General features: G+C 38.9%; 1 long non-coding RNA gene across 1 annotated transcript; it reads left to right on the top strand.

Moving 5' to 3' along the window:
- Positions 1-3698: 3698 nt before the first annotated feature.
- Positions 3699-13300, top strand: LOC309615771. Its single transcript, XR_014237067.1, has 2 exons — positions 3699-10227; positions 12286-13300. It is a non-coding gene; the product is annotated as an uncharacterized lncRNA (long non-coding RNA).
- The last annotated feature ends 539 nt before the right edge of the window (positions 13301-13839 follow it).

The raw sequence follows: 13839 nt of genomic DNA, 5'->3' as shown, positions 1-13839 counted from the left end.
TTCAATTTTCTTAAATTTACTGAGGCTTGATTTGTGACCCAAGATGTGATCTGTCCTGGAGAATGTTCCGTGCACACTTGAGAAGAAAGTGTAATCTGCTGTTTTGGGATGGAATGTCCTATAAATATCAATTAAATGTATCTGGTCTATTGTGTCATTTAAAGCTTCTGTTTCCTTATTTATTTTCATTTTGGATGATCTGTCCATTGGTGTAAGTGAGGTGTTAAAGTCCCCCACTATTATTGTGTTACTGTCAATTTCCTCTTTTATAGCTGTTAGCAGTTGCCTTATGTGTTAAGGTGCTCCTATGTTGGGTGCATATATATTTATAATTGTTATATCTTCTTCTTGGATTGATCTCTTAATCATTATGTAGTGTCCTTCCTTGTCTCTTGTAACATTCTTTATTTTAAAGTCTATTTTATCTGATATGAATATAGCTACTCCAGCTTTCTTTTGATTTCCATTTGCATAGGATATCTTTTTCCATCCCCTCAATTTCAGTCTGTATGTCCCTAGGTCTTCAGTGGGTCTCTTGTAGACAGCATATATATGGGTCTTGTTTTTTTATCCATTCAGCAAGCCTGTGTCTTTTTTTTTTTTTTTTTTTTAAGCCTGTGTCTTTTGGTCAGAGCATTTAATCCATTCACGTTTAAGGTAATTATCGATATGTATGTTCCTATGACCATTTTCTTCATTGTTTTGGGGTTTTTTTTGTAGGTCCTTTTCTTCTCTTGTGTTTCCCACTAAGAGAAGTTCCTTTAGCATTTGTTGTAGAGCTGGTTTGGTGGTGCTAAATTCTCTTAGCTTTTGCTTGTCTGTAGAGCTTTTGATTTCTCCTTCGAATCTGAATGAGATCCTTGCCATGTAGAGTAGTCTTGGTTGTAGGTTCTTCCCTTTCATCCCTTTAAGTATAGCATGCCACTCCCTTCTGGCTTGTAGGGTTTCTGCTGAGAAATCAGCTGGTAACCTTATGGGAATTCCCTTGTATGTTATTTGTCATTTTTCCCTTGCTGCTTTCAATAATTTTTCTTTCTCTTTAATTTTTGCCCATTTGATTACTATGTGTCTCAGTGTGTTTCTCCTTGGGTTTATCCTGTATGGGACTCGCTGCGCTTCCTGGACTTTGGTGGCTATTTCCTTTCCCATGTTAGGGAAGTTTTCAACTATAATCTCTTCAAATATTTTCTCTGGTCCTTTCTCTCTCTCTTGTCCTTTTGGGACTCTTATAATGCAAATGTTGTTGTGTTTAATGTTGTCCCAGAGGTCTCTTAGGCTGTCTTCATTTCTTTTCACTCTTTTTTCTTTAATCTGTTCTGCAGCAGTGAATTCCACCATTCTGTCTTCCAGGTCACTTATCCAGTCTTCTGCCTCAGTTATTCTGCTATTGATTCCTTCTAGTGTAGTTTTCATCTCAGTTATTGTATTGTTCATCTCTGTTTGTTTGTTCTTTAATTCTTCTAGGTCTTTGTTAAACATTTCTTGCATCTTCTCGATCTTTGCCTCCATTCTTTTTCCGAGGTCCTGGATCATCTTCACTATCATTATTCTGAATTCTTTTTCTGTAAGGTTGCCTATCTGCACTTCACTTAGTTGTTTTTCTGAGGTTTTATCTTGTTCCTTCATCTGGTACATACCCCTCTGCCTTTAATCTTGTCAATCTTTCTGTGAATGTGGTTTTTGTTCAACAGGCTGCCGGACTGTAGTTCTTCTTGCTTCTGCTGTCTGCCCTCTGCTGGATATGGCTATCTAAGAGGCTTGTGTAAGTTTACTGATGGGAGGGACTTGTGGTGGGTAGAGCTGGCTGTTGCTCTGGTGGGCAGAGCTCAGTAAAACTTTAATCTGCTTGACTGTTGATGGTTTGGGCTGGGTTCCCTCCCTGTCGGTTGTTTGCCCTGAGGCAACCCAACACTGGAGCCTACCTGGGCTCTTTGGTGGGGTTAATGACAGACTCTGGGAGGGCTCACGCCAAGGAGTACTTCCCAGAACTTCTGCTGCCAGTGTCCTTGTCCCCACAGTGAGCCACAGCCACCCCCCGCCTCTGCAGGAGACCCTCCAACACTAGCAGGTAGGTCTGGTTCAGTCTTCTCTGGAGTCACTGCTCCCTCCCCTGGGTCCCAATGCGCACACTACTTTGTGTGTGCCCTCCCACAGTGGAGTCTCTGTTTCCCCCAGTCCTGTCGAAGTCCTGCAATCAATTCCCACTAGGCTTCAAAGTCTGATTCTCTAGGACTTCCTCCTCCCGTTGCTAGACCCCCAGGTTGGGAAGCCTGACATGGGGCTCAGAACCTTCACTCCAGTGGGTGGACTTCTGTCATGTAAGTGTTCTCCAGTCTGTTAGTCACCCACCCAGCAGTTACGGGATTTGATTTTACTGTGATTGTGCCCCTCCTACCGTCTCACTGTGGCTTCTCCTTTGTCTTTGGATGTGGGGTATCTTTTTTGGTGAGTTCCAGTGTCTTCCTGTCAATGATTGTCCAGCAGCTAGTTGTGATTCTGGTGTTCTCGCAAGAGGGAGTGAGAGCACATCCTTCTACTCTGCCATCTTGGTTCCTCTCCAACTTCAAGTATTAAGTCTACATGGAAATTTTTTAAAGGTTATATTCAGAAGGATTCTCTGAGCAGATTATTCTTTTGTGTTATAGTACTGGATACACTAGTTGGGTTTGGGTTTTTTCCGTAATTTTGAACTACTAAATGAATATGGTTTTGTATGTTCATAATAGAAATGACAGGACCCTAAATGTTTCAAGGACTCAGCACCTAGCGTGGTGGATAAGTACACAGCAGGTTAACTAATGAGTTGACTTAACCATAACTTCAGCTCATGATCTCTGGAAGGACAGTTGAAGAAACTGTGGCTGTTTGGCTTGGCAAAGATTTGGGGAGTGTGATAGCTGTCTTTAAGTATTTGAAGGGCTGGTGAGTGGAAAAGAAATTAGACTCTCTTAATATAGCCCAGTGAGAAAATCAGTAGGGCTAGTGACTAAGATTTCAGGGGAACAAATACTAGATAAATATAAAGTAAAACATTTAATTAGTAGAGAAATATATTGCCTTGTGAGATTGTGAGGCTATGACTGGAGGTCTTCAAACTTAGGCTAGACTGCCACTTGACAGGATGCTGAGTAAATGGAATTCAAGCATTGGATAGGTGGTTCTACCAGCTAACTAAGGGCTTTCCAATCCTGAGATTACATGATTCTATATTATATGATTCTATGAAAGTGAAATGGAGTTGAAATAGCATACGTTACTCATTCAGAAAAAAAAAATCTGTACATTCGAAATATCTAATAAATATTGAATTAGGAAATATAAAAAATAAAGAAAAATACTTGAAAGCACACTGTAAGATACTACTTAGAAATGGCTTCAGGAAAACATCTTCCTTCCTGGTCATTAGCACTGGGAATAGGCCTGTCCTCAAACCCCAAAATGTAAAGTGCTCTTTACTTTTCACAGTATCTTTTTGCCATGGTCTCGTCATGTGCTTCCAGAGCCATGGGGGAATAAGATTTGGATTGGGTTTCCCAGAAGCAAATATCAAAGTCTGTGTGGCCTTGACAGTTCATGAACTTCTCTAAACCTCAATTTCCTCATTTATGAAACAGTTGTTAATACCTATATTTTAGTGTTGTTGGAAAATTTTTTAAATAACATGTAAAGGGTTTAATATATAGTATATGTTCAATAACTGTAATATCAAACCATATCCCTGTGTAATTTTCCTACCTTCTTTTCCTTATAAACCACTAGACCAACCGATTATTTATAATTTATAAATAAATAAATTATTTATTATCTGGTATCTATTAGCTGACAGGCAATTGCATACTTTAGAAACCATTTATTTAATAGCTGCTAAGCCACACACTGGTGACCACAAGTGCCTGGTAGCCGAGACAGCTGTCAGTGACAGATAGCAGGACTGGTAAACAGATGCTATGATTGGTTTCAGTATGTTAGTGTGAAGAGGAAGTTGCTTTGAATGTGAAAGTTTGACTCGAAAATGTGTTGTGTGATTATGGTAGGGCGTTTAGGTGGAAATGCTGAGGTAGGCACAGTACCAAAGCTCTCCCATTAGGGCTGGAGATGCGGATGTGGGCGTCTCCTTCCTGGAAGAGATGGCTGAAGCTGTGAGATCTTGGTAAAGAGAATGTAGAAAGGACAGAAATGAGCCAAGGATCTAACCATGAGAAATGGCCACACGAAGAGAGGTATCCTTGTGTTTGGGAGGTCTGAGAAGGTAAAGTAAATTAGAAGACTAAGAATGAATCATCAATAATTGGAAGAGTAAGCATGGTAAAGGGCCTTGTCATGATGGAAGGTGCTAACCAGGGGTCTGAAGACTTGAGTTTTGTCTCTGGCTCTGCCTGAAAGTTATGTCTGCTGCCTCAACTCTATGTAAAACAAGGTAAATACATCCATGTCACTTATCTCACAGGAGTGTTATAAGAGTAAAATGAGTAGATGTGTGGGGAAATTGCTTGCAAACTATAGCATATCTATGCATAAAAGTAAGGCGATGATACTGATGTTAAGTTATAGATAACATTCTGTAATGACTTATGATGCCAGCTGTCCGGAGTTAGGCCAAACTTTACAAGTCACAGTCCTCTAAAAGACTGCCCTTACTTCATACACTAGCTGCAAGTTTGAGGGTTCCCAAGTCCTCCCACACTTCTGACCAGCTGGGTACAAATTTAGGGGTTTTCACTCTCCCCTCAGGTTCAATAATTCACTAGAATGACTCCTAGAATTCAAGAAAATGCTCTACTTACTACTGTAGCTTTTTTATAGCAAAAGGACACAAGCCAGAACCAGCCAAACAGGTTCCAAACATAAAACTTCTGTTGTCCTCAGGGATATATTACCCTCCACCCCCCAGCGCATCAGTGTGTGACAATATGCATCATATTGTCAGTGTGTGATAATACTTATTGCAAACCAGGAAAACTCACCTGATCCTCAGTGCCCATAGTTTGTACTGAGGCTTCATTACTTGGGCATGATGGATAGGCCACATGATTGAACTCAGTCTCCTCCTCCCAACCCTCCAGTCACATGATTGGTCTTTCTGATTTGCCCATTCCCCATTCTGAATCACTCATTACCACAAACTAAATAGGGTCCCATCATGAGTCACCTCATTATCATAAATTATTAGGCATGGTCTGAGGGACCCACCGTGAATTGCTGTTAATTCAAGGGGTTAGAGGCTACCTCCCAGGAATGGGAAAAAGACTAACCAAATTCTTTATTACACACACTCTGAAGTGTCGCAACTGTAAGAGACAATGAGGCATGGGAAAATTCCATTGAGTTGAGGGATTTTGAGGCTTCTGATAATCTTGTAAGGAGCAGTTTTAACAGAGAGTTATGGCTGAAAGCCAAATTAGAATTTGCTAAAAACTGGGTAGAAAGATGAGAAAGAGGGAAGCAACTATAGAGTGGGACATTCAATTCAGTTAATATATTACAAATCAGAAAGATAAGCAGTTGACTGGAAGGGTTTGCATTACTATTCCCTTTAGACAAAAGAGCTGGATTTATCCTGGTTGTCCTGTGCCCAGGAGCCTGCAGCATCTCGAGTTCCTTCTCACACTGTGTCAAATTAGGAAGGCCAGTATAGGAAATTGTAAAATGGCAGTGCTGTCTTTAAATTTTTATTTAAAGGGCAGTGAAATAGACCAAGACTGAATAGAAGTGTATATATGACGAGTTTATGCAAAAAACCTTCTAATTTAATTGTCAATTATCTCCTTTATTCAGAAATAACTTTTGTCTATCATCTCTGTCTTGTCTGTTTTGTTTGAATTAGGGGAGTAACTGCTTTGTTTTTTTTGTTTTTGTTTCTACATAATTGGTTTCAATAAGAGTTTCTTGGCACTCCTAAAAGACTTTAACTATATACAAAATGCCCTTTTTGCTCTTTTTATCATTTTTTTATATTTTCAATACAAAAGATAAAATAGACAGCAAAATGAAGCAAAAGGAAGACAATTATTTATAGCATCAGTAAATCAACAGTAAGAAAAACCACAGGAATATGGGCTGCTGGCGGCCAGCTCTAACTTCAGTTATTGCATAGATTAAAAACATATATTTGTCACACATTTTACTATCATGTAGACCCAGTAGTGCTTTAAAAATTATATTTATGGGTCATTTTCTTCTCCTGTCAAAGTAATGGCATTGCTGGGGTGAAACAAACAGCTACTTAGTAGGTCAAAGTAATAGTTAAGAGCAAAAGGTAAAGAATTGTAGGGAGAGATCAAATTTCAGGAAGACTGAAGAGATGCAGTCAATTTAGAACACCAGAGTTCTATATTCTTCCTCCTGTCAAAGCTGCCACAGGCTCACCATTGACCACAAAAGGCAGGAGCTCAATTTTATATTTCATCTGAGAGTTGGCATTTCTGAGAAGCCAGTGCCCATTAGAACCACAATGTGATGGAGGATCAATACTGACTTAAAGGGAATAATGCCTCTTTCTGAACCATAACTGAGATTTCCTGTAGCAGAGAGGGTTCTCCCCAAGGGCTGTCAGCCAGGGCCTTAGCCTTGCCTTCTTAGCTCAGGAAGCATAGCAGCTGTTGGCTGAAATATTTTCTCATTTAGATGCCAAGTTGCATATGTTTATATTTTCATTTTTGTCAGCAACTTTCCCGGTTCCTATGTCTTTTGTGTTACTTAAGAAACAATGCAGGGACTTCCCTGATGGCCCAGTGGTTAAGAATCCGCCTGCCAATGCAGGGGACACGGGTTCGAGCCCTGGTCCGGGAAGATCCCACATGCCGCAGAGCAACTAAGCCCATGCGCCACAACTACTGAAGCCCGCGCTCTAGAGCCAGCGAGCCACAACTACTGAGCCCACGTGCCACCACTACTGAAGCCTTTGTGCCTAGAGCCCATGCTCCACAACAAGAGAAGCCACCACAATGAGAAGCCCGTGCACCACAAAGAAGAGGAGCCTCCACTCGCTGCAACTAGAGAAAGCCCGTGCACAGCAACGAAGACCCAACGCAGCCAAAAATAAATAAATTTATTTTTTTTAAAAAAAGAAACAATGCAAAAGTTAGCTCAGGATGGTGGGTTTGGGGGTGGTTTTTTGTTTGTTTGTTTTTAGCTTTCTTTGTCATCCAAATCTGTAGTCTGCCAAGGTCATGTGGGATCCAGCCCCGGATGTGGTTTAAGGCTTTTATTCTCTCTCTCTCTCTCTCTCTCTTTTTTAAGTCTACTGGGTTCTCTGTATTTGAAAGCCATTCAACTTTTCAACAATTTTCAACTTTTCATTTAATTTCAGGAAAAAGCTGTTGTGGGACTCCAGAATCAATTCTTATAGTAAGAATCATATGAGGAATTAAATTGAAATAAGTGAGTTTTCCTATCTTAAAGGAAAACCGCATGTATTCTCACCCTGTTTAATATTTCCACAGAAACATAAATACAAGATGTGTGGATTGGATTCCCTTACTGACCTAGCACTAAGAAAGGCAGCTGGTCCTTGCCCATCTGTACTCCAATCACCAGGGGCCTGGATATTGGCAATAGTCCTAGATAGATCATACTTCTCTACACAGACGTCAATTATAGTGTCTTAAAGACAAAAAAAAAAAAAAAGCCTTGGATTCAATTCATAAAACAATAGCACAATCTTCCTATCTTTGGAGAGTTAAGCAATCATTCTACTTTGCCTTAATGTTTTTTGTTTCCATTTAAAAATGTGTATTGGTAAGGATTTGACTTGAGGGGAAATAGAAAATTCTTCTCTTTTTATTGACACCCAGCTTTATTTCCCACTGAAAGAATCCATGTGTCCAAGTGTGTCATCTTGTATTTGGAACTACTTTCATATAAAAAAGGTTATGAGCCCACTGGCCTCCAATTACAATTTATTTCATACCTCTGAACACCTATGTAGGGTTTTCGCCAACTCACAGGGTTGTGGTATCCCCCTGATGTTTGAAGTGAACTATTTATAAACTAAGTGCATGTTTTTATGTAGAATTTGGGTCTCCAGTTCAACCCACATGAAACCACTAATAGTGGACTCTTAAAATAATAGTAATGGCAAAAGACACCTGGCCTTGAACCAACATTGTAATAAAATTTCTGTATAAAATTGAACTTGCAACTTGAGAGCTTTCTCTACTTGTAAACATTTTCTCTAGTTTGCAGTGGGACAGGAGATTCATTCTCCAACCCAACTTCATTTGTCATTTTGCAGTTTAGGGTGTGACTCCCTCAGTTCCACAGTTTGGGCCTTCCAAGGCTGGGGACCCAGATGGGGGCTGTTGGGATGCTGAGAGATAAATGTGAGGGCTGGAGTGAAGAAGTGTTATCTAGGAATTTCTAACAGCTATAAGCTCATTCTAAAATAAGCCCTTTACTTTCTTTTTTATTTCTTCAGTGGTCTCAGGAATGACGTCTTTCCATTTTATACTATCTTGTCTATTGCTTCTCATGAAAGATTCTCCACCTAAAACCACAGAAGAGTTACATGCCAGCTTGTTTTTTCTTCTAATCATTTTGTCCCTAAAGCTAGCCCACAACTATCTGGAGTTTTCTCAATAGGGTGGAAACACTTTTGCCTGCATTGGCCACCCATTGTTATCCACCTAAGCGTCCAAAGAAGTTCAAAGAGCAAACAGTAAAGAAAAACCCATAGGTCGAGTAAAGGAGGACAAAAATATCCAAGTGGGTATACAGGTCTTGTTTTTGGCAACACTAGTTTATTAGTGACCTTGACGAGAGCTGTTTCAGAAGAGTAAAGTGTCAAAAGCATGATCGGAGTGAGTTCAAGAGAAAAATGGGAAGAGAGGAAATGAGACAGTAGTATGGGCAATTCTTCTGAGATGTTTTGCTACAAAGGCAGTCAACAATGGAAGCAGTAAATGGAGCAAGATGTGGAATCAAATAGAGGTTTTTTTTTTCTCTAAAGGTTGGGACTGTTACTACATAGTACTTATATGCTGAGGGGAATGATTGCATGAAGAAGGAAACCTTTACAGTGCAGTAGAGAGAGGGCACAGCTGCCAGAGGGATGGACAAGCTGGCACCCACCTTGAGGGGTTGGTTGTCCTCAGAGGGGAGCACAGGAGATCCCCAGGAGGGAAGAAGTGGGCGTGCCTGCAATCAGCAGATAGGTGTCGGGGCACAGGAAGCTTATGGGGGTTCTCTTCTGATTGCTTCTATGAGTGAGTGAAATGAGAGTGAAGGAGAACAGGTTAGATGTTTGATGGGAGAGAAGAAGGGCTTAAAGGGTTGTCTAGGAGAATGGACAATGAGTGCTAGGGAAATGTAGTGGATAAAGGTCGAACTTGAAGTTCTCAGTCAGGAGCTTAAGTAATACCAGGAGAGAAAAGGAGTCTATGTGTGACCTTGGAGATACAGTGCTGAGGTAGTTTACATAGGTATACTATCTGCTTTACAAAGTTATTGGGCGTATTAAATGTGTCAGAAAGCATTTTGAAGTATAAGTACAGGATATCGTTATTATGAAACTTAGCTTTGAATTACTTAGCACTTTTTCTTGGCAAAAAGCTTTTTAAATTTCTTTAAGACAGCCTTACTATCTCCAGAGACAGCATTTGGCTTCTGCCACTGATTTACTCAGTAACTAAGTCTAAGCAAATGACTTAACTTCCTTTTGCTTTTTACCTCTCAATCTATAAAATGACGGTGGCAATGTTTCAAGTGCAACAGATGCTTTAGAAATAAAGGTGCTACATAAATACAAGCTATTAATAGAATGGCTTTCAGCTCTCATGGGTACGGTCACCAGAAAGTCAGAACGGTCAGAGCATCTGAACAAGCCTTGGGTGGTAGAAGCCTCCCTTGGAAAGCTTGGAGGGAGGTACCTCAAAGGAGGTGTCACCCACATCCTTTCCTTTAGTTCTCTTGGAGATTGATTATTAGAACCTGAGACTCAAAGAGGTGAGCTAACTTGTTAGGGCCAAGGCGTTGGATTTCAACCCAGATTTACCTTAAAATCCCATGTTCTTTTCACTTTGCCACATGTGGAATTGGGCTTGATACATTATAGCCAGGGAAGGTGTGTAATACTTTATTTATGTATATTACAGACCCCTATTTTAGCCAATTTAATCTCTTCTCTGTCATCAAAAATGTAATGAGAGTTGCCCAGTGGCAGAATAAACTAGTTTGTTGGAGATATCATCATGATGGAGTCGTTTACAAGAAATCAAATGACAAGAAAAGGTAGGAACGTTTTTGGGGAAGGAGCAGTAAGCTGACTAAAAATTTGCACTTAGCTACGATGCAGTTTTCAAACACCTTGGGGCAGGAGAGTGGGTGCTAGAAAAAAAATAAATTTGTACAGTCATGGAAACTGTAGGAATAGAGTGTCAGCTGTGCTTTTTTACTGCAAACATGATATGTACATTATAAACTATAGAGCATAAGAGGCTCTGAGAGAAAGTCACTGAACTGTTAGTAACTTCTGAGTAACAATTGCCCACCTGATAGGGAAGGTGATGATAGGAAAAGTGTATTTATTTTCTTCCAAGAGCTAAAAAGTGATCAGACTTCTAAAATTTGTTGAGATTGTCCAGGAAAGTGTGTAAAATACTCATCCATCACCAGAAGCCCCTGGTCAGGAAATGACAGTGCAGTAAATATCTTCAGCAGCCACCTTTTAATGTACAAGCTGTTTTCGGTTGGAATTTTCAGCACTCACATAAAACACGCTGTCATGAGTGACTGCTTCTGCTCCAAAGTCATCACTACCGGGATAATGGAACATCTCTCTGCAAATAACCAAAAAACTTTAAATGTCATGTCAAGTTTGTTGAAGCCATTTTCAAGCTCTGTTCAAGGTTACATGAATATTGAGGGTGTCTGGGTTTTTTTTTAAATTTGAGATCTACGAGAGAGATCACTCATAAGGTTGTGCAATGTGAGAGTCAAGTTAATTAAAAGAAAATCTGTTGCTCTTTGGGAAAGTCAATCAGCTAGCACCATTTAGCCGTTAGCTATTACACCTCTCTCCTCACAGCCTGGATAAGTCCGGATCACTGTCACTTACCAATGAAAGAATATATATGTGTGTATAGGTTACAGGTCTGTATGAATATATGTGTACGTATTTGGCAAATTATGACATTATTTTGATTTGCTAGGAAGTTTTAATAATTTGCCTGCCAAATTCAGTATTTTTTTTAAAAGAAAGCATTTAATTTTAAAATTCCTATTAGAAACTTTCTTCCTTGGATTTGTTTGAAAAGGAAATTAATCTTTTTATTATTCAGACTAACGTCTGTCTTGGGTCATAGAGTGTGGAAATAAATTCTTTGCCCAATGCATATTTACTGAGCATCCACTGTGCTCCACGGCCATCCTAGGCACCGACATTACAGCAGTATTTAGAACAATGTCCTTGCTATCTCAGAGCTTACATTCTAGTGAAGAGATAGACAACAGACAAGTAAACAAGTATATGATGTGTCCGGTGGTTATAAGTTCTGTGAAGGGAAAGATGAGTGTAAGAATATAGAGCGATGGAAAGGTGAGTGCTATTTTAGATGGATGGTCAGAGACGGCCTCTCTCGATAGCATTTGAGCAGAGACCTAAATGAAATGCAGAACCAAGCCTTGCTAATAACTGAGTGATGGGCATTTCAGGCACAGAAGAAGTAGGAAATAAGTATTAATGCTAATGAAATAGTTGTCTATTTATATTTTTTAGCTTATTCTTAACCTCTGCGTGTTTATTTTATTTATTTATTTTTCCAATTCAGCAAACATTTATTTTAAAATTTTAAAAAATTTATTTACTTAAAATTAGTTAATTAATTTTAATTGAAGTATAGTTGATATACAAAATTATATGTTACAGGTGTACAATATACTGATTCACAATTTTTAAAGGTTATATTCCATTTATAGTTATTTTAAAATATTGGCTATATTTTCTGTTATACAATATATCCTTTTAGCTTATTTTATACCTAATAATTTGTACCTCTTAATCCTCTACCCCTATATTGCCCCTCCCCACTTCCCTCTCCTCACTGGTAACCACTAGTTTGTTCTCCATATCTGTGTCTGCTAATGAAATAGTTGTCTATTTATATTTTTTAGCTTATTCTTAACCTCTGCGTGTTTATTTTAAATCTACCTTACTCTTTTGAATATTTTTTAGTTTAGTCTGTCTAAGAGGACTTGTTTGTTGAGAATAATTACTTTAATGTTTCATAATGTGCACAGTGCTTGCTTATCACAGTGATAAGTTTTACGTTTCTTTCTTCCTTACTGTAGAAAATCAGAAGTTGCAGTTGACAGAAGGGTCACATTCACACTACAATATCAATTGCAGCTCAACAAGGACTGCAGTCACCAAGGAGCTTAATTATAATCTAGACACTCACACGTCTACCGAGAGGATCAAGGCAGCTGAGAAGAAGGAAGCCTGTAATGTAGAAAGCAACAGAAAAAAGGAAATGGAACTTCTTGGCTCGGTTTCTAAAAACGAATCCATTCCCGAAGTTGAAGCCCTGCTGGCAAGATTACGAGCTTTATAAATTAAAGTGGTAAAAATGATTAAGCCAAATATAAAACCATGCTCTAAGCTATACCACTTGAAAAAATTGCTTCTTATATAAGTGACTTTATATGGTTTTAAATTATGATATATATCAGAAAAATAAAACTCAATACATGATTGCAGTGCTTTTCCTATGTACTTGAGGTCTTGGCTTACTCAAGATTGTAATAGGCTTTAATGCTTTTTTTGTCTTCTGGTGTTCATGTGTTCTGTATTTGGTGGTTGAATTTTTATATAATGCTTTAGAGAGCAGGTAGGTGACCATGTGTTCAGCAGTGTGTCCTTAAGAAAATACCATCTTCCCAAGTCACTGTAATTTTTACTTTAGTATTTTCCAACATTAATGAATATCAAATCATCAACCTCAAGTCTTGCTACATACCCATGTATATTTTGTTTATGTTATTTATACAGGCCCAGGTTTCTCTTTAATTGGGATCTGTATGCTATCAGCATAGCACGGAAAACATAAAACTGAATATAACAGCTATGATGAAATGATTGGTAAGCTCATTATCATCATTGTTGAATTCATGTTAATTAGACCCTGTAGGAGACTATACAGCAATTGAACACAGTTCCAAGAATGATAAATAGGAATATATGCTCTCTCTTTGCAAAATGCACATGCCTTTGTATAAAGTGGATGTACACAGTATTACAGTGCTGCCAAAACTCTTAGCCAGGAGAGCATTACCCCCGCGCCACCCCGCCCCCGCCCGGTAATTATGACTCTAGGACCGAATTGCCATTTTGAAACTTCCCAAGTAAGGAATTTTTTAATTTCTGTGAACAAATTTGAAATTGCAGATTCTCTGATCTGACAATCAATAACTTTAACAAAGATCTGAAGTGTTTCAAGGAAAGATTTCCTATGCAAATGTTGCAATTTTACCTCATTGGGGGCATGAAATTAACTCTGTTAATTCTATATCAAAGAAAATAAACTTGTTACTTGCACTAAATGAAAAAAATTGCTTCTTTTTTTTTTGTAGTTACCATATTCCATGGATTAGCTGGAAACAGACTGTGCTCTGCAGTCTATCTAAGCATCTCTTCTGCTTTATGACGTACAATAAGCAAGTGGCTGTTCTTTTACCTCCAGTTAAAAAGCAGTAACATGGAACTAGTCTGCGAGGTCCACTGCCTTTTATTTCCTTGTTTAAGTTGTCACCTCCTTTCAGCTCCAAGTTAATAAAGTTAATTAATTAGAACTATGAGCCAGGCCCTGGTTATAGACATTGGGGAACAGAGTGTTATCCACAGCC

This window comes from Balaenoptera borealis, assembly GCF_965194805.1.
Source record: "Balaenoptera borealis genome assembly, chromosome: 18".
NCBI lineage: Eukaryota > Metazoa > Chordata > Mammalia > Artiodactyla > Balaenopteridae > Balaenoptera > Balaenoptera borealis.
The sequence above is the reverse complement of the archived record's forward strand: the minus strand, read 5'-3'. Positions and strand labels throughout refer to the sequence as shown.